Source organism: Columba livia, chromosome 2, assembly GCF_036013475.1.
Source record: "Columba livia isolate bColLiv1 breed racing homer chromosome 2, bColLiv1.pat.W.v2, whole genome shotgun sequence".
Taxonomy (NCBI): Eukaryota; Metazoa; Chordata; class Aves; order Columbiformes; family Columbidae; genus Columba; species Columba livia.
In genome coordinates, this window is record NC_088603.1 from 32,368,168 (window position 1) to 32,390,749 (window position 22,582).

The following is a 22,582-nucleotide window of genomic DNA, read 5'->3' on the forward strand; positions in this document are numbered from 1 at the left end:
TCCCAAGCCATTTCTCTCCATCTTGCAAGAAAGCCATGCTCTACAGCAAGCCTGCTCTTTAGTGCAATGAGGGGTCTGCCTCCAGAAACTCAGCCCTAGATGCCTTCCCTTGGCAGTATTGGTAAAAAAGCCAGAATGGGAGTGCTCCAACCTCCGAGATGGCCATGGTCTATTTCTATTAGTAAGCTGGCCTCTGAAGTCCAGAAAGTGCTGTCTCCTCTTCTGCAGTGGTACAATGTGACCATAAAGGGATACTGCTACACCTCAGTCTTTCCACCCTGACCAAAAGGCCCAAGAAAGTGGTGTACAGGTGAGGAGAAGAATAAAGCCCTTATAAAAACCACCTGCTCTGCTTCTCTTGGGCACCCGCAGCTATGGCAGTAGGTTTACGCCTCAAAATGCTTTATTTTAAATACTGGTCCCACAATGGAGATAATCCTGTCTTTATAGCTGATGTAGGCACTAGTTGCACCACACTCCCATCAGGAAGAATGAAAATTTACCTTTCCTTTTGAGATGAATGGGAGAACCCATACTACACAACCAAGTCATTCTTCTCACATTGCATATGAGCATTTTGTGGACCTCAGGTTGAAATCCCCAATATTTCACTGTTTGGTTTTCACTAGTTTATGTCATACATTTGATATCAGCTCTTTCTGAAGGAGCAGTAAGTTAAATGAAGACAATTAGGTGCCCTTCACTGCATTCACTCACAGACCATGCCAGGAAATGCCTGTGGATGAAAGGACAGCTGACACAGGCCAAGGTAGTTTGCACAACAGTAGGAGAAGGCTGTGTTCTCCAGGCTCACAGCAATTACAGCAGAGGGAGCGCACACGTGCTGCACAAAGTCCAGCAAACCCAAGTGGGACTACAGCCAGAGCTGGCAGCGATGCCAGCAGAAAATCCCAAACGCACTCAAAATTCTCCTTTTAAGCTACAGCTGGCTGCCAACTGTTCAACAGCTGCAGAAGAGGAGGAACAGGGAACCTTTAATAGCATATCGCTTTGATAGGAATAATTTCAGGGAGAAATGCTAGAAGGAAGAAACTACACGAAACATATTGCCCTCCCCCCTGTTTGAAAAGGCAAACATCAAGGCCATTTGCAAACAACAAGTTTCCATACCAGCTGAAAGACCAGTAATAACAGAACAGCACAGACTATACTGTTTCCTAGCTGGGACAAGGACTGGAGTTTTAACTGCCCTACAAATACCCAAACAAGGCTCTTCAAGGTCTACAATATAAATAAAATGTAAATACCAATGCACAAACCCCAGTATTTCAACATTTAAAGAAAGCAAAGGCACATGAACAGATGGCTCAGGACACTTGAATCAGAGCATGGTTACCAAATGAGACACAAGACCTATCAGCACACTGCTCTGTGCTCGTAGCATCCGTTGATGAGATGTATCATCCATTAAGCTAAATTAAGATGCACAAAGGAAGAGTGACTTCTGGGAAAGAATTTCCAGTAAAGCCGCCCTGGCATGAGTAGCACAGACCACGTAGTCTGACACAGCAGATCCACCACAGAATAAAAATTAGTATCAGAGCTTTGAGGTTCCCCAGGCTGCCTGCTGAAGGAGGCCAATAGGTATGGCACAGAAGAGAAAACCAAGAGCAGCATGTCACTACTTTTCTAAACATACTGATACTGGAGATTTAAACTCATATGCTGATGATTTCCTCAATAGAACAGCACTATTGGACTATTTGCAGACAAAGTTACTACCCAGCATGTGCGATATGTCCCTAATCTGGCCCCTAATAGGAACATATTGATACACGCTCCATCAGATGGAATGCATTAGACATTAAATATGAAAGTTGTTTTTGTTTTTAGAAGTCTATGTAACTTCACACACACATTAAAAAAATATCCCACAGACTATATATTAATCATGTTTACTGATCTCTGGAGAGTGTTAGTACACTTTGAAGTGAGCCTACTGTGCCAAGCCTCTGTCAGTTGAAGGCATAAATTTTCTTCTTTGCTCCTTGTGTAACTTTTTCTTTCTCTCCCCATTCCCACCCCCAATGAAGCAAGGTTAGACTGGAACTAGGTATATTTTTATATTAGCCTGCAAGAGTTTACTAGATGTGTGAATGAGTGATTTCACTTTGAAGGTACCTGTTCTACTACCCAAGCCATCTTTTCCACCCTGTAAACTTTTCTAACAAGCTTTTTTTCTTTTTTGAGTCGTTCTGTAACAGAATGAAAACTTGTCATAAGTACAACTCTACCCGTTAGCACCTCATTAGCCAGCCCAGCTTCAAATCTAGGGCTGCAGGTTACCTTTAGAAAGCAGTGATTATAAATAAATCCTCTGAGATAGGGTTTTCCCCACATTGTGAAGCATAGTAATAACACATCTCCTTTACATGAATAGTATTTTGAATCAGAATACCAAAAATTCAAGTTCCAACTAAAAAAAACAAAACAAAAACACACACACACAAAACAGCTGCTAGGACGTAATGAAAAGATGTGCTGTTAAAACTGAACAGTCATACAACATTTCCTTCCTTAAGACACAATGCCATCTAGCAGTGGAAAATGAGTTATCATTCAGCCATCAGCTGGTGTAGGCATGCACAGATATGGCATCAACAAGGACATGACGTCAGCACAGACGTGGCATCAGCACGGACATGGCATCAGCCAGGCAGCTAATGGCAAATGCCCTTGGCGTCTTTCCGCAAATCCTGGTACAGTGGGAATATCTCTCGAGAATCTCTCCACAAAAGTCACTGAGAATTATTATGAATCCCAGGTATGAAAGCACTTACTGGATGCTAAAACATAAGTACTGCTTGATCAAAGCAGGCCAGGAAAGTCAGCCTAAACTATAAATGCTTCAACTATTCACACCATCTTAGGCAGAGCAAATATGGAAATGCAATACTACAAAAATATAACCCTGTTCACTCAGAAAAGAAACACGTACTGCATATAGAAAAAGGGCACAAAGACATCTCAGCTGTAGCTAGCATACATGTCAACATTAATGAAGTAAGGTGAATTTTCCTTGCAGTCTCATCAGCATAAATGATTATTTGTGGCTGTGCATAGTTGATATCTGTATCCACACTGCTTTTGAAAACAAGATTCTGATTTTGACCCTCTGAACGGTACTCAAGCAAGCTGCCTACAGCAGCCTGAAATCAGCGATGAGAATACATGATCCTCAGTATAGTTTTCATAGCAAAGAATTACTTCAGTCACGAGTTGCCATCTGACTGCAGCTGTTTAAGACCAAAGACACCTATCCTAGCTGGAAAGGATAACGATCAAGTGGCCTTGGGAGTCTTTTTGCTCTGCCTTCCAAAAAGTCAGTCTGCCCACAGCTAATCAAACAAAAATTGAAAGACAGAGTGCACAGAAAGCAAAAGTGCCTCTGAAGATACCGATAGCACCAAAACCAGCAAAACACAATAGAGCATTTTGAACATATTAACAGTCAGATTTATTTATTTATTTAATTTTGGTGGAAGTGGGTTTTTTTGTAGAGCCAGCGTTAAAAAGCCAACTTGCAGGAAGTACTGAGAAGCTCCTCCCTCAGGATGATCCCAGACCACCAAGCAGGGGAAGAAAAAAGAGTAACCCCTCTGGATAAGAGCTCATATCTGCCATGGTGGGAAGTGTCTCAAACACTATTTTTCTCAGCTGCTGGTAGGTTGGGAATGTATAACAGACAAGAACAGAGCACAGGAGGGAGATTTAGGACAGAGATGTGACACAAAATATTGCCACCTCAGTCCCAGGAAACTGTAATTAGCTCAATGACATCTGAAAAGTCATTGGTTTGACTCACCAATGGGCAAGTAGATGTCTTTTATCTGACTATGCAGCCAAATAAACACAGTTTTTCTGAGTGTCTGACTTGTGAGATACCACAGCAAGGGCTGTGCAGGCTCTCAGAAAGAGCAATTTTGAAAGGTATCTGTCTCCATCACCTTGGAGCTGCCTGACCTGTGCTGTGTCTGTAAACAGTGAGTGTCAAAACCTTACCCAGCCTGGGATGCTCACCAGTTTCTACTTTGCTTTTTTCCACCATTTTCTGGGGACAGGAATCTGATAGTTTAGTAAATAACTGTTGAAAAAAAATACTCTGAACTCTGAATAAATCATAAGACTTTCTAAAGCACTGTCTTCCCATTACACCATAGACACACATACATTGAAAGGAAAAGGTTATATGAGAAGCAAACCAAAAAATACATTAATAGGTCAGAGTAGCCCAGGTTACATGATTGTGCCACGAAATATCCTGCTATCAAAATAAATGCACATTATTCACAAGGAAGTATTATTAAGGTGACAACAAGCCACCTGAACTCTAAATTGCCGATTTTAAAATTATATATATGAAATTTAAGCTAGTAGGAGTATGATTTAGTGCATTAAACAGGATGGTCCCTTGGAAAAATGCACCCATCAGCATGCTTATTGCTGCACTGACACAAGTTCTCTCTCCCTATTCTTAGTATGCCAGGAGTGTGCATGCTCTTTCCCACATAACCCGGTATGAATAAAGATAAAAGATCAGAAACTCTTCAGAAGGCTTTAGAATTTGTTCCTACTTTGAACAGGTTAGTTATCAGGACTAGAATACAGTCCAGAGGCGGTTTTATGATGAAGCTGAAATGGCCGCTCTCCTGGGCTGGGAAAGGATGTTACTCAAAGGGCCCCATTAGTCACCAAAGCATTTTTCTCTTAATTGTGCAAGTTTTTAACTTTGGAAGTGAGCAACAGACTGTATGTCCGTTGTTGGTTAGTTTTCCTGAAGACTCACATCTCAGCACTCCGGATGACGTTTCCCTTATTGCATTTCCTTTCTAGAACAATTTGCCGTGGCTCCATTCAAGAAGGAATTCATCCAGCCTGGAAGGGCTTTTTGAGGCACTTGGGACAGAGTCTGCTCCATTATCTCTGGCCAAGAAAGACCTGCCAGGCAGAGCAATCACAGACCTTCGCATGATGGTAAAACCAGCTAAAAGGATCCATTCAGAGCAGGGAAGCACGGGGGGGTGGAAAACAACAACAACAACAACAAAACCCAACCATATATATATCTATATATGTATATGACTAAATCAGAGCCATCCTGGAACAGGGTCCAGTCAGCATGTACCAGGCCACAAGGGAGATTTTATTTGCATTCAACTACACGCAGGGAGCTCCTAGTATATGAACAATGGTATAGGAAGGAGAGTGACAGCAATTACTATCAAAACCAAAAGAAAAAAAAAGGCAAAAATGGAATAAAGACATGTTTTCCTAAATAATTCAAAAAAATGGAGTAAAACTACAAGTAAATTTTTTTCTTTAAGAATCTCTCTCCTTGAAAAGACAAATACATCAAAGAAGGAAGCAAGCAGTTACAAGGAAGGTTATTGGTGGTAAGTGTTCTTGTTTCCAGTAACTATTTTGACCTCAAACATGTGCTTCAGATGGCTTAAAGAGGAAAATATATATATATATATAGTTATAAGAAACACTTCTGACAAATACAGAGAAGCAATTTTTTTCCTTGCTTTTCTTTCTATGTTACTTCCCTTTCATGTGTGCATATTTTACAGCAAATACATTCAACAATTTGTTTGCATTCACCCAAGCTGTGATGTAGAAGAAAGGCAAAACACTGAGTATCCTGTCTATATCTTCTGCAGATGTGTAAGACTAATGCTTTGCAGTGCAAACCTCTGTGCAAACTTATACTATTGGGCTATGATAGAGAAAGTCGGGTTCTATTTACCCTACCAGCTGAGCATGTTGTTAGTAGTCAAGACTGCCTGAAATCACTCAGAGTTCCACCATGTTAAAACAGTCCCTAGAGGAACAAAAAGCGGACCCCAAGATCACCTTGGAGATGACAGATACAACATATGGATTAATATTTTGAATCAAAGCCTGAGATTTCAAAGTTCCTTTTTTTTAAAAAAAAAAAATAAAGAAAAAGCAGTCCAGCTGCACTTGATTTCCTGTTGTCATATCCTTAAACCCTGCCAGTGAAAATGTCACTCAGGAACAGCATTAAATGCACATGCTACCCTTGTGTGCGTGCTTGAGCATAAAACAAGTTTACACAGACACAGAATGGAAAACTTTTCAAAGAGGCCATGAAAAATAACTCACACTGGCTTCATGAGAAATTACATATCTGAAAAAAAACAGCCCGTGATGTGACGTATATCACTTTGTGGCAATACTTTGCCAAACAGACAAGCCTTTTCACAGTAGCATAAGTACAGTGTGATATTTAAAGTCCAAACATTTCAGACTTGAAATTCAAACAAAATGTATTTACTTATTAAAGCTACTCTTTTACACGTTATGATATAGTTGTAGAAGTTGTAAACTCATTTGGTAGAGGGTTGTAGACGTTTGTTAATTCCTCTTTATTCACTAGGTGGCACTATTAGTCCGTCACTCTTACGGTAATGAATTTATTTTTTCCCTACAGTTATTGCAGACGTCTGTCTGAAAAGCAGCGTTATGCTTTTAAGTCTTTTTAAAGAGCTCTTGTGAATTTTAACTTGATGTGTTGTCATCTTAAGCAGGAGAGCAAATTTCCAAAAAGACTGTAGAAAGCAAAGCCACAAAATGCATCATATATCTCTCTCTACCTCTATCTCACTGTCTTTACAATGCTCTGAATGGTGATATAACCACATAAAACAAAAGACCCAGCATGGAGGGGGAAGGAGCAACTGAAGTGCGTCTGAAGCTTCGCTTAAAGCGTTTGTGTTTTGCACAAGTTTTCTGTGAAGAAAATATTGAAGGAAGAAAAAAAATTCTGAGGCAGCAGAAAACTTTTTCCATTTCTAAATGTTCAGTTGTGGAGCCTGAGCTGTAATAATAATACATTATAGCAATTCTGTTTGTAGGCATTTGGCTATTGATTACTAAAAGTTAAAGCAATCACCCACATGGTAGAGGTTAGCTGATCTTTATTGAGAAAAAATTGTGAAAATGAGGGGAACTGGAGCCTGTCTTTTCTTAATCTTAAGAGCTAATAACTCAGGACACAACACGGAGAGCTTTCCAGCAAGGACCATACACTAACAGGGAGGGCAGATGTGCTAGCCCAAGGATTTCTTACTAAAGCAAGCAGTAAGACACTCTGAAACCCAGCTGGAGCTCTAATGTTGGTTTGGTGATTAGGTCAACAATTTGAAAGGCTGATTAGAAAGAGGAAGAGGGAAAGAAAAAAGCTGGTTTTGGCAGAGGAAAACAGCAGCCCCTGCTGTATACCTCTGCTGTTTCTCCAGCATGCTTGATAGACTGCTTTTCCTGGAGAACCCTGCAGCTTGGCCATGGGCCATGGATGTGGTAAGCATCAGCCCACAGAGCAGGAAAAGACAGAGGAAAGCCAAAATAAGAAATGGCTGTGGCACTGCTCAGCCCAAGTGAAGACTCAATGTTTGCCTGTGAAAGGCCAACGCCTGTTCCCCATGAGAGTCTTCTCCTTGATGTCAAAGTCCCAGACAGGCTCTGCTATGAAGCTCCTGTCCACTTCCATAGCAGAAAGAATCTGTGTGTACAGGAAACAGCTTTTAAGAAGTGGTCTGTGGTCTAGCCACAAAACAAGGCCAATGCCGGAGACTGCTGTATGGGAGACCCGAAGAGGAAGGACCGGACTGGCAGGGCAGGTCTGACAGGTTCCCAGTAACCAGGGAGGAGCTACGCCAGCTCTTGCAAGTGCTGCTGAAAGCCATGATACGTGTCTAACTGGTGCATCACAGAAAATAAAGGTCCATTCGGACATGTGTCCCAGACTTCACAGAGGACAAACTACAGCCTTGTTCAGAGACCAAATCATGCATCAGCTTTCCAAATGACCTGTAGGTCTTTAGAATTCTGTTTTCAAAAGCACTTAGCAGTTTTTTCTGAAAATCTGGATCTCAAGTGGTGAAATAGGAGGTGGGATAAATCTGATTCTTAGAAAGTGTCAGAATAATAACTATTAGAGGTGAAAACCCATACTAAATCATCCCTTCCATCTTAAATCTTTTTCCAGTGCTTCCATGTGGAGCATTTATTTTAAATCATATATCGAAATTCACAAGAATGGGCACTTTTAAGTAATTCCTGAGGTCCTTTAAAAGTATTTATTTCAATGTTTTTCTTCTTGCAATTTGTCACTTGCTCAGATATCAGAAGTTTAGAAAAAGGCACAGAGCACCACTGTGCTCACAACCAGCTCCCTGAATAGTCCCTCTGCAGCTGTAACTCAGCAGGAAAGTTGAGCTGCTTGGATGTGTTAATTAGTTGGCAGCTCTCCTCAAATTTTCAGCAGTAATGCTTAGTGCTACAGGTCTGTCTCCAGGCATACACTTTCATTTTGCTGTTTCACCAAGCAAATCCTGCAAAAGGAAGAACAAGTACCGAGTTTAACAGGAGTTAATGCATTACTTTACAAGCTCTTCATGGTTAGAAGTCTAAATTCTTCCTTTCGGTGAAGTAACTGAGACAGCTGCGAAATGCTAGTAAGGACCTCCCTTAAATGAGGAGATTAAGATTTGTTAAAATAAATAAATAAACAACATTTTTAAAAAACCCGGAATTGCAAAGCATCCCTTTCCACTCAGTTTCCAAGGCCTTTCCAGAAGGTGGCAATCTTGTTTCGTGTTCATGCCGTTTCCAACCAGACTCCTGCAGCAAGAACTGTGACCTGTGCCCCTGCAGAATAAATGGAAACAAACAAACCAAAACCACCGCCCCACCACTCGATTTTAAACTGGCAGCCACAGGCTTGTTATAGGCACAAAATCAAAGGAAAGGGGGAAAAAAAAGCTTATCTTAGATAAAGATGTTATAAAGTTGAGCATTTTGACTGAAAGCAATGTAATTTTTAAAAGTTGTTCTTGGTAGGTAGATTTATTTTCCAACTGTCCTTTTATTTATAATTACTTTTTAGGACTGAGAATCTGGTCATAGGCCCCTTTGTTCCTCACAAAATGAGAACAACGGTGCTCTGTACAGAAAAGACACTGTGAATTTTGCTTCCTTGAAGAACCTGGAGTAATAGAAAAGTAATAGGTGTCTGAACACACAAAATAATTATTTGAACGGTTATATGATAAAAAAAAAAAATAAACACACCACAAACCAATTCAGCCCTGGTTTGCAGAGAAAATTAATAATTTCCCAGGAATAAAGGGGAAGGAGTTATTTCTGGCACAGGGCCTAATCACACCTGCAACACCTTACTCAGAGAAGGAAATGGGAAACTCACCACAGAAAATTCTGTGATCTGGAGCAAACACGAGGCCAGGATGATTTTTCACTCCCAGGTCTACTCTTCTTGCACAGCTTTTCTGTGTATTTTGTGACAGTTTTGGCCATTCTGCCCCTCTAAGGTCCTTGGGTGCAGACAGAGACACACTAAGACACGAAAGTGTGTCACAGAGAACAGTTTTACTGGGAACTTTCACAGGCATCACAGTCACGGGCCTGGTTATGACTTTTGCCAGTGCACATGCTCTCTGGGGGATTAGTGTAACACATGTAATACTGCACAGAATTTGGTATTTTGTACCCCAGGCTGAGGACCTCTTGAAAAATAACTCCTCCTTACAACCTCTATGTAAGACCCAGAGCTTGGTCTCTACAGAGATCTGATCAGGTAGTAATAAAACATTTCTGATGTTAAAGATCTCAAAACATGCAATGTTAAAGGAAGATTTCATCCACAAACAGCACCAGAAGTTGAGGTTTCTTGTGAGCATCCCACAACGTGCCTGGTATCAAGATTTCCCGTCACTGTACCTCGGAGACGTGCCAAGTCAGGCTTTGGGTGCATTAATGTATTAATAGTTCTGTACCTACAAAGGCAGCAGCTGAAAAGGGATCAACTTCTCTATCCCCTGGGAGTGGCTGTTGCTCTGGACATCAGTATGGCACAGTAACTGTAAAGGACAGAAGGTAAGAGTTAGGCCAATAAATTTAATGTTCCAGAGCACAACAATCATTATGTTGTGCACAGACATTTGCAGTTAGCTTAATGAAGTGAGAGTGAAGGCCCCAAGACCAAAGGGTGTAGAAACCTTCGGTCTCCTGCAGACACGTAATAGCAGCAACCACCCAACTCAACATAAGACCAAAATAAATCACCAAGATAAGAGAAGATTTCTCCGGGAGACTGAAAAAAAACAACCCAAACACAAAACACCAGAACATCTGGACAGAAGGAAAAAAAAGGAAAAGGAAAAAAAACAGTTGAATGTATGCTTTGGACGCTTTGTAGGAAAAATATCTGCAAGAAGACAGTCTTGTCTTTAAGCACTGAACGTTGAGACCTGTGACATTTCCTGGGGATTAATAACTACCTAGGAAAGTTAATGACCTAGAGAAAAGCTGAGGGTCAGTAAAACCAGTCAGTCATCAGCTCATTGGGAAGTGCCCTCTGCTGAAGTTTGTTACGGTTTCTGCTAACATCCCCTCCCTCTTGGTAAATAAAAGAAAGAAAACGAGCACACTTTCTGCATAGCCAGAAAGGCCTGCAGCCATGTCTCTGCAAGGGGAAATGCTGGGGGTACCACCATCATGCTAAGATTTCCAAAAAAGACAATCAAAATTCTCCCCTTGAATTTAATTGCACCTCATAGACAAAATAAATAAAATAACACTTTTTAAAAGCATTCAGCTGGCAAGGTACTGATGAGCTATCAAAAGAAGAATGTCTCTAGCATTGCAACATGTTGATGCACGACAGAAGCTGTCTCTCTCTCCTTGCTGTGAGAAGAGCATCACAGTCTACAGGGAAGGGATGGAGAAAAATTGACGCCAGTTTTCTGTGCGTCCCCAAAAGTGAACATAACACAACTGAAATTAGGGCCTAGAAATAAAACATTTATAGGCCTGAGAGTGGTTTCTCCCTTCCTTACTTTTGCTTAGCAATCCACTGCCTCACTCCTGCTTCAAAGGACTCCCTGAGCCAAGCTGTGCTGCCCATCGGCCCACGTGTGGGGGATCCAAGAGATGCCCCAAAGCTGGGGCACCCCCAGCAGCTCTATCTCACCCTGGTAACGGGGCACACGTGTGAGACGGAGACCTGCCGTGCCACAGCAGGCACTGCACGGGCTGGGGCATGGCTGCTAACACACGCAACCCCAGCAGAGCCCTACGAAAAACAGCAAGAAGTAAGAATAAAAGCATCATGACAGTGTACATTTCTTGCAAAATTTTGTGTAACCATTGCTTTCTTCTTCAGTTGCCTTATCTCTGGAGTGTGGAGAGGCACAAGGGGAAAAGCAATTTTGTGACAGAGACTGAATACACCAAGTTAGGCAGCCAAGCAAAACTTTGCAAAATCAGGTATTTCATCTATAAAATCTGCACATTTCAAACATTATAAGTAGTATCGTTATATTATATTTCAGTGATTTTAGATTAGGTAATTTGCACCTGGAAAGCCTCAGACATTTTTCAGTAAATACTAGATATCCGTTAGCATAAGTATTACTTATTTAAGAGGTTCTTTACATAAAATATTAATTTTATTAATAAGTGCACTTAGTTATTAATAGCACTTTTAGCTGAACAAGGATAGAGCAGGTTTCTGTCTTAAGGCACCCAAATATTATCAGTTACTTGAACTCTCTGATTTAGCAGCCAACACTGGGAGAAACATGCTTATCTGAACATTTCATTCCTCTGAGGGTTCACCAGCAACAAGGGTGAGTACAACAACAGGCATCAACTACAGTCACATATTTCCTACCATATTTATATGCCACGATACCATTGCAGGAACCAGCAGCCAAAAGCAAAGTCACGATTGCTCTGAAAAAGACATTCTTTCAAGGAAATCTGCAGGTGTATTTAAGGTAGTCAGCCATAAAAGAAACAGAGGCAGCAAAGCTTCCTTTAACAAGTAGATTTGATAGCGAAGCATGTCTAATTTAAAAACGCATTGTTAAAAAACTTGAACAGTAAGAGGCAGGGGGATGCATTTAACAAAGACAGCTTGAACAAACAGCACATGTCAGGTACAGCAACCAAAAGACCTTAAACACCAGTTTTCACTCTCAGCTGTGCACAAATATCCAAGTGGGCATAGATGGCTGAGACAGTGGAATAACATTCCTGGGGTCCTCTATATTGTCCTTAGGGCAGATAGCATGGCAAGAACAACCAGGGACTGCCCAGGCCATCTCCTTCAGCAGCAGAGGCTTCAGATAACATTCAGAGAATCATAGAATCATTTAGGTTGGAAAAGACCCTTAAAAATCAAGTCCAACCATAAACTTAATACTGCCAACTCCACCACTAAGCCATGTCCCTAAGCACCACATGTACACGTCTTTTAAACAGCTCCAGGGATGGTGACTCCACCGCTTCCCCGGGCAGCCTGTTCCGACGTCTGACAACCCTTCCTGTGAAGAATGTCTTCCTAACATCCAATCTAAACCTCTCCTGGTGCCACTTGAGGACATTTCCTCTTGTCCTATCACTTGTTGCTTGGGAGAAAAGACCAACACCCTCCATGCTACAACCTCCTTTCAGGTAGCTGAGAGAGCGATAAGGTTTCCCCTCAGCCTCATTTTCTCCAGGCTAAACAGCCACAGTTTCCTCAGCTGCTCATCAGAGGACTTGTTCTCTAGACCCTTCACCAGCTTTGTGGCTCTTTTACCACATGGTAAAAGGCCTACTGCATCCTTCCCCACCATGCTGGGGTGGGCAGTGGAGCTGTGTATGAGCAATTTAAGGAGCACAGGGCAGGAGCTGTTCATCTCAGACAGGCAAAATCATACAGACACTGCAGTATCTGTGCAGTAGAGACCTCCCGGAACTAAATTATCCAGAGCAGATAAAATAAATTCTGTACAAAATCTTGCTTCACTTTCAACTGGGAAACCTTCTTGCCTCTCTTGACTGAACATTTGGCTCCTCTTTAGAGGAGCGTTCCACCAAATTTCTCTTCCTCCCCACACCTCACAGGAAAAGGATGAACCACTGCTCCTTACAGACTTTGTTTGGACGTTACTCCTCATGACTTTTCAAGATGTGCTGGGGCTGAAATACTTGGGATAGCAACTTCTCTTTTACTGCAGGAAAGGGAGAAAGCTTATTTTTAAATGATGCTACTTCTGAGCCAAGCGCCCTAATCTTTGGACTTCAGTTGTAGAATTTCTCTGCGCTTAGAAAAATAAAAGTTAATCAGGAGACAGGATGGTCTTAAGAAGTTTGGTTCAGCCCACTCTCAACAATGCTAATTAGGCAAATATATTTCCCCAGTGTTAACTTCCTTTCCAAGCTTCATTTTTATTTTCTCTGTTTCAGTGTGACAATCTTTAGCAGCAGCATCCTTCATCAGAGAGAATGGAAGAGAAATTCAGCAGCCTCCACAGACTAACTCACACGTGATGGAATTTTAGCAGTCATTTCTTTGATCAGCAATATACACACAAGTAAAACTGTTTGTAATATCAGGCCAGTGATAACTTTTAAAGGGGTATGGTTCAAAGTAAGGGTTGAAATAAACACAAAGAGGGAAGACTGCCAGCAAGTCAGAAATCTCTTCCAACATTTTATACAAACCTTTCGCTTTCTGATTTTAGCTGGAAATCTGTCAAAATAGGGCCATACCATTGCCACATTTTTTATTTGAAATAGTGGCAATCAGCATGGAATGTAAGTAAATACAGGCACATAAACAACAAGAAAATGTCAGCTTAATAGTTCTATTGTTGCAAACCTGCAAGGCTAGAAGAGAGGAAGGAGAATATATAGAAATTCAAAATGCACAGGGAAGCCTCCAATTTCACTGACATAGTATCGTTAGATATCAGGCACTACATGGAAGATGAATGTCAGCAAAACGAACCCTTATCACACAGTAGGTGGATGTCACACATCACAGTGGGGTGATTAGGAAGGCGCTGCCACGAGCAGGTCCAGGTCTTCAGTGGCACCAGCAGCCGCCAGGCCCCACCTGGGGACCAGGCTCTTTGCTCCACATTTGCTTGAAGAAACACTTGCTGTACACAGAAAGTAGGTGTAAGAGGAGAATAAAACAGTTCAGCTGGGACAGGTTCTTGGGGAGGAAAAAAAAAATAGTCTACTGCAAATCAAAATGAGTATGTGGAGGCTTTTTAAATAACATATGCCAAACACTGGCAAAGAGGACTTTTCAGACTTTGTTGTGGGATCTCTGCGGCTTAATTTTTCCTGTCTCAATTACTGCTTCTACAGGTTCTGGGGGACTAAAAAGACCAGGTACTCTGAAAACAGTTACAGAAGAAAAGGAGAAAATTATAATAGCCTAAGTTTAAAATATGGTCTTTGTGAGAGCACTCTGGAGAGGTAGGATTGCACTTGCCAAGGCCAGGGGAAAAAGCAAGCTACAATAACCTGTATGATGATAGCCTTGACACTTGTTAAGTTTCAAGCTTCCAGCAGTAGCCGGCTGTGACAGAAGTGACTTTCCTAAAAATTCCTCTTTAGTCAACATATGCAAGCAGAGACTTACTAAAAATCAAAACCTGAAGACTGAAAGATTGCCTCTTCTCAAATATCTGTCCTCCATCCATGAAATACTGGTAGAACGAAAGTAACATTTTAATAGATGTTTGTTCTCTTTCCCACCAGGAGCTTTTACAGACAGATGCAGGCAAGAAACACAGAAAAGGACAACAAAGAACAACCTGCTGAAACTAAGCAGGTTATGGAGACACCCTTAATAAAACAAGGTAATTGTTTTGGGGTTGTGGAAAATAAGAAGAGTTTCTAGACCTTCTTAAGCACAGTCCCTGTGAGCTGGCAGGGCTGACAGCTCAGCCACAGCTTCCACCCAGGTCCTTGCCTTTTCCACCTACAAGATCGTGTGTCCGATGACAGCTCTGCCAACATCGTCTGCAGCCACAGATTGTGCCAACCAACATTGCTTCTAAATTAAGTGTTTTTCAAATTTTTCCCATGAAGCCACAACCTTCCCCAACCCCCCCACTAACAACAAAACAATCAATCAAACAAACAACTTAATGCAGTTCCTCAGTCTAGGATCCATTTTCAGAAATACATTTTCAATCTAGCTTATTATTCAAAGACAACTGTTAACATATTCACTTCTGGAATAACTTATGGAAAGAAAAAGGAGCCGTATCATTTAACATAAAGAATGTGCTCCTCTACAGGGCTTTACCCAAATTAAAACAGCAAAATGTGGTAACAGCACTCATATTCTTGCAACAAGAACAAACTACTAATAGTGATGATGAGCTCTATAATAGAATGAGGTTATAAGGACGGAAAAATCCTGAGCTAACGGGTTTCAGCGGTAGTCAGTGCCGGTAACTTGGATTAACTTCTGCAGAGCAAATTAGCAGCCTATTTAATAATATGCACCACCTCATACAAACACTGCAATTTTTGGAAATTGTCAGAGCTGACAGAACACGAGAAACATTTGCTCAGGGAGAACAGGGCTGGGCAATTTGCTTCTTTCTTGACCTGGAACGCTGAGATCCTCTACAAAGGGAAGCTCTGGAGATAACACTGGTTTCTGTGTCTTGCAAATTCCTTATCTTTTAGTCTGTCTATTAAATTTGTCAGACAGCCATGCCTCTTATTTTTTAAGATAGCTGTTCTTGAGAGGAAGAATTAAGCCATCATAGCCTGACGTCCAAGAAATTAAATTTGCTACTTCTCTGAACGTCACTTTGGGACTGCCTTAAACTTTTCAGGGGCATGGGCGTGGGATGTTGGATTTCTCCAGCCCTGCTGCTTTTTGTGTACTTGCACATAGGAGGGAAGGAGAATGCAGCCCTTACACGTGATACCCTCACAACCGCCGTGCAGCCAACCCTTCTGCAAATACCATTAGGAATTTTTCTGTTCAAAAAGGCAAACTTAAATCAACATTAGCACAGTAATTATTGCAAAGCTGCTGAATGGGCCACTCTGTTACCTAAAGTCCATTTTAATCCCAAAACAACATAGTTAGGATGGGAAAGACTTTTTAAAGGTATTTGAAATATGCATACTCCATTTCAGGTCCAGGGAATCAAATTACCGGCCTGTAAGTGAGATAAGGAAGCAGAGAGCGTTGAGACCCGGGGCGGCAAGTGGGACTTGGGTAATTTGCTCAGCTCCGTCCTTGGGCTGAGCTCAGCCCCCAGTAACACCAGCTGGAACCTGTGCACTGCGGCCCCAGACAGCTGGGGGGAGAAAAGACCAGTCACAAATTAAATTAAGAGGTGTAATATACTGTGAGAAGAAAAACAAATTGAGATTGTGAAAACAGGTGCCAACTGACATTTACTCAATACTCAGTCACACTTTCCTTTCTCTCTATGTGATTAGTAGCTAAGCTGAATTAGGATAGATTTCATGCTTCTGTGACCTTCCAGAACCCCACTATGGAAAAAGAAAAACACCTGTAGCTACAAGTTTTTTTTCAAGAGGGTAAAAGTGTCCAACTGCTGTGGAGCTGGGTTGGCCAGACTGATACCCTGAGGCAAAAATATATGTATATGTTGGGTGACTGAAATTGCATTTTTTTTGTTATTATTATTCTAATAAGTAGCACTAAACACGAGGCTTTAAAGTAGCATCACACTGGCAAATTAATGGCTTTAGTTATCTGCATCACTCAAGGCTGTCTTAATAGCTGCTACTTGGAGAATAAGCTGAAACTCATGGGCACTGTCCTGAAGTTCCTGGGAAGGACTGAAGTGAAGAACAACAGGCCTGGTGACTCCCTGCAGAGACTGGCACTGTTCCCCCACCTCTGCAAGCAGGGCTGTGATTTCTGGATCAGCTCCATTTGGCGTGCTTGAAAGAGAGGGTTTAGCCGGGATGGTGCAAGAAATCACCCCAATACAACTACACCTGAGCATCATTCCTTCACTGGAGCTCTAGCTGGTCACACCACAAAACGCCCCTTTCACTGCCCAGGCAGCTCCTCCTGCCCAAGCATGGAGGCTCCTGCAGGCTCAGCACTGAGCCTGGCTGCTCCTCAGCTGGAGGGATCACCTGAGCTTTCTCAAGACTTCTGCTCAGCACAGCCTCTGCACAAGTGGGTCCTACTCTGAGCTTCTCTCCTAGCAGGAAAGCTACTGCAGATTTTTGGCAAATCAACCTGCAATCAAACTGCTCATTTCTCTTGAGCCAAATTCAGATGCCAAAGAGCTCCCTGACACAAAGCCCTCTGGTAGGGTAACATTAAGTAGAAGATGTGCCAGGTCTAACTGCTAAATCCAGGACAACCTCCTCATACACTGCATGCAGAAAAGTCGTCTTTGAAACAAAAGAATCTGCAGGTCTGTTAAGTGGCCACAGGGCAGACGTTTCTCTTTTTCCCAAACCCACCAGAATTAGCAGAAAAAATAATTTTGGTGGAGCTTACCACCAGCAATGCAAGGATACAACCAACCTGATGACACCTGGCTCCAGCAAACATTCAGCCGGTCCTGTGGGGTCAGTACCACACTCACTCCCACTCCCCAGTCTAACCGCAAAACACGCGCCACCCACAAACACGCTACGATGCACAGAGCCCAAGTGCTTCAGCAAAAAATTCTTCAAACTACACCTTCCGCTTATTTTTATCTCACTGACTTCATGTGATAACATGAAATGTTTGGGCTCTGTTAAAAATAGCAGCGTTGAATTAACATTTTTTTTTTCTCAAAACTCTCCACAGCTGAACAGATGATGGCAAGCGTGTACCGTGAGACCACTTGATGAAAACGTCAGGGGCCTTAGAAATAGTTTGCATTCTCTGGCCTTCAGTTTCATGATCATTATCATAATAAAATGTTTTTGCTTATTCCTCGCACACCTGCTGTGTGTCAGTTTTCCCCCATCGCAGCTCCATTACCGCAGGCACTGCTCATACTGACATATACAATCACTTTCTTTATGCCAAGCAGATCTTAGGCACTTTTGGTCCATCACACACTGATAAAAACCACAGCACATAAAAAACGCTTTGTAAAGAGAGAGGAATGTAGACAGGGAATGTGGTTCAGGGTTAGATTAAATGAGAACAGAAGTCTGGAACTTGCTGTCAAGAAGTTTTGGATCAAAATTCATAAATATTTCTAAAGCATTTGTTTTCATCTCATACGACCAACTATTGTGAAATGTCAGCAGCAAACCAAGCCAAGAGACGGGCTCCTTGAGTTTTGAAGCCATAAACCAGAACCAAAACACCCTGCAGGGAGCGGGAAGGATGGATAGAAGGGGTACAGATCCAAGAACTCCACTGCCAGATTCTTTTAAACCTCTACAATTCAAGGAGACATTTGGAGTTTCAGCTCCTCTATCCCATATCATCCTAACTGCTCTCAGTAAGAACAAACAAGACTAGAAATGTCTGGTTTGCTTAAAACACATTTTTTAAGAAAAATCAATAGAAGCGCTTTTATTTTTTTTAACTTGACATGTTATACTAAGCAAATGTTGGAAATCTCAGGTAGTTACTCTTGCAAGATTTTCTTGTTAGCTCTTGTGAATTGAAGTTACCTAAAAGATGCAGCAGGGTATCAGTATTAAGTAATGGAATTTATCTTACATGTGGAATTGTTTGTAATAAAGAGAAGATTCATTTAAGTGAAATTATTCCAGGCCCATTAGAGACATGCCCAGAAATAAAAGTCCTAAGAGAGATTTCTTTCTCAATTAACCTAAGGAATTGCCATAATGTAGAAGGCAAAAATGTACACGGCCAAATTGGGCTCAAGGACAGAAACTCATGAACACAAAACTTGTATTACTGTTTTGTTATCGGCTTCTGTTAGCCAAGATTTCACTCTGTGTCCCTTCCTGCATTTACACTGAAAAAGTGTTCTTTAACAATTTAGTATCTCCATGCTCTGAACATCTGTAATTACCACAAAACACAATTCTTTGCCCACATCTTCTCTACAGATACAACCTTTAAGCTCGTCCAGTGCTCTTGCAATACGCGGATCTATGGCACCACTCACCATAAAGGTGCTTTTAGTGTCTATAATTCAAGAGCAACTTCACAGAAAACATTTCAAGTATCAGAAAACACTCAATACCACTGAAAAAGACATGCAAATGTATAGCCATTTTTTTAAAGCCTCTTCTGATGTAAGGGCTAGTAGCAAATATCAAAGTACTATGATAAGACTAAAAAGAAAAAAAATCTAGAAATCAATCAAAAAAAAGTCTTTGAAACAAACATTAACATGGTCATTTTTAAATGAAAAATCAACAGCATCATGCTTTGCTTCCTCATATTCAATTGCAAAATTATAAAGTTTCTAACGATCTGTTTGTACTTATTAAACACATTATAGAAATATACAAAATTGTTGTGTGAAGTATAAAACCCCTAATGTTACAAAAGGTGGCAATGGGTGTATATTTCAGAAATCCTTGTTTTATTTTTCCTTGAAAAAAGGAACCTGGAATTCACAGATTGGAAAAAAAAAAAAAAATCAGTGAAAAACTGTACATTATCTCTGGCAATTTCTAGTGGTGCTTATTAATCCATTTCAACTTCTAACAAAAAGACAAATATTTTCTAGATAAGCTGACTGGCCAACACAGACTGAACTAATTTTTTACATGGTCAACAAACACAGTTTACAAAGACTATGCAGTTTATGTGAAGAGTAATTCTCTCAGCCTGTGGTAAAACCTACAAATAGTTTATAAGAAAGGAAATAAGTATTTCTCATGAAATAGTGTTTCTCTGATGTGAAATGCTTAATGTGAAATGTTTGTGTCAGAACCACACATGCACACAATATTAGAGATGCACAAAAAAAATTAATAGACCGATAAAGAAAATGCCATTCCAAACCTGCAAGGTTCAATTGCTTACAGTGTATTCAGCATAAGCAATGGGAAAGCTTAAAGTGTTGGGGTGGGAAGGGAGGTAGGTGTTTGTTTGTTTTGGTGTTGGTTGCAAGACACAGAAGCCAGTGTTATCTCCAGAGCTTCCCTTTGTAGAGGATCTCAGCGTTCCAGGTCAAGAAAGAAGCAAATTGCCCAGCCCTGTTCTCCCTGAGCAAATGTTTCTTGTGTTCTGTCAGCTCTGACAATTTCCAAAAATTGCAGTGTTTGTATGAGGTGGTGCATATGATTAAATAGGCTGCTAATTTGCTCTGCAGAAGTTAATCTAAGCTACCAGCACTGACTACTGCTGAAACCCGTTAGCTCAGGATTTTTCCGTCCTTATAACCTCATTCTATTATAGAGCTCATCGTCACTATTAGTAGTTTGTTCTTGTTGCAAGAATATGAGTGCTGCTACCACGCTTTGCTGTTTTAATTTGGGAAAAGCCCTGTAGAGTAGCACATTCTTTATGTTAAATGATACGGCTCCTCTTTCTTTCCATAAGTTATTCCAGAAGTGAATATGTTAACAGTTGTCTTTGAATAATAAGTTCGATTGAAAATGTGTTTCTAAAAATGGATCCTAAACTGAGGAACTGCATGAAGTTGTGTGGTGTTTGTTTGTTTTTAAATTTTTAAGCTTCCAAAATAATTCTGAAGTTAAGGGATATTTCTGACCCATCTCAATTTTTCTTCTGCAGTGCTTTATTTTCAGTTTATTCAATTCCCTAAGGTAATGGGAACAGTGAGAATATTGTACATCACATGCTGTTACTAGGTTCAAATTTTAGTGTTTGTTTTCTGAAGAAACTGGTTAAAGGACCCATTATGAGAGTACATCTCAGTTCAGTAAACTATCACTTGACTTGGCATAAACCATCAGTACAGTATTTTTCAGTTAAAATAATTTTTAAAATTAAAATGTAGCTTCTCATGGATTCTTACTAATTCCAGTCCACAATACTAAAAAAACCTGTTAAGGTGGCCACAATGGTGCACAATTTCACAATGAAAACCAAGTTAAAGATTTCTTTTCAATAGACAGCTGAAGCTGTGACTGTCAAGTTATTTATGTACAAATCAGCCAACTAGTTTTCTTAACTGTGAGTTAGTAGATTATTTTGTATATAGGATTATAACCTGCTCACATTTTCTTGTGCCATTTACAGTGATTGTGTACCTATTGTCTTATCCCTTGGCACAGAAAACACCACCAGAATGGACAGAGAAAGCCTGGGCAGAGCAAGGTGTGTGGTAAGAGAAAAAAACCTGTGTTGACTGATAGCGTTTCACCTGATGTTACACAAGTTTGCAAGAGCTCTCCCCTCACACAGATCACTGCAGGAGTAATAATTGAGCTCTGGTTTAAAAACTAAAACTAATGCTGATGTGACTTAGCCAGCTGAATTCAGCCATGTTTCTGTTCTGTCTTTTCTCCACAGAGATTCCAGGGAATTAGAAATTTGTCCCCCTAGTGTTGTCAAGAAATGACACTGCTCCTTAAGTCAAATGAATGTGCATGTAGTACAACTGATGTTGATGTCAGTTTCTTGAAAACTGTCCAAGATCAATCCCACTTTTTAGAAATTAGAGTAGGTAAAAAATAAAGCAAAGCAATCCCTCCTCCCTCTCATTTTCAGACTGCAGTAAAGCCCCTACGATACACACAGGCTCTATTGGTATTTCAACATCCCTCATTATCCAGTATTCTCAATTCAATATACTACAGAGAATGAACAGATGAGAGTCCAACTCAGAGACTTCAGATTATATAAATCCCAGTAAGACAAAGAATGAAACTAGTCACATGAGACCTCACTTTGCTAAACTGCCCATATTGATTCTTTTAAATTCTTCCCTTGATTACAATAAACTCAATTATAAAGGATCTGTTGTGACAACCTCCTATGAGATCAATTCTAGCTTTTGAACCACGGTACAGCCTTTGCCACAATTAAAATCTTGCCATATGAGGTACCAAAAATTGAACTTAAGAAATCCAATGACTGCTTAGATAACCCAGTTTATGCAGTATTACTTCAAAAAACTACTGCTTTATTTGGAACAACTACTACTTGATAACCTCTTTAGCATCATCCATGAATTTTACTCCTGATCCCAATACTGTTCAAGCCAAAAGAGTCCACCGACACAGTTGTCTGCTGGACTTTACCATACATCTTATGACTCAAGACGACACACTCTCTGGAGACCATATTCTTGGTAGTATCAATACTATTGAAAAAATAAAGATTCTGTAGCAAATGAAATAGCACAAATGTTTAGATGTGGAATCACTCAGGTACTTCAAGTTCTTCCACTGGTGAGAGCCCATGTCTCAGTTCTAAAGAAAACCTGTTGATAAACCCACACTCTTGGAGGCTGCATCCACGTTATTAGAGTTTTGCTACAGCACATCCAAAGACATTTAGCACAACTGTTAACTGGAAGCCTCAGCATCACTTACAACCTTCATATATGAAAAATATCCTTGTTTTCCTTTTATATATGTGATATGCAGGAGAACCTTGGGCCCAAGTTTCCTTTACTTTGCACTGCACCAAGTCAGAAAAAAAGGTCAATTCCAAATTGCATGACATTCCAGTTTCACTTTGCACAGATAAGATGACCCAAGATAGAAGAATACCGAATGAAGTTTCCATCCTTGTCTCCCCAAAACACCTGTGTTTTAACTATTAGGTAGAAGCAGGCCTTGTTTGTTTGCAAAAATGAAGTTACGGATTACT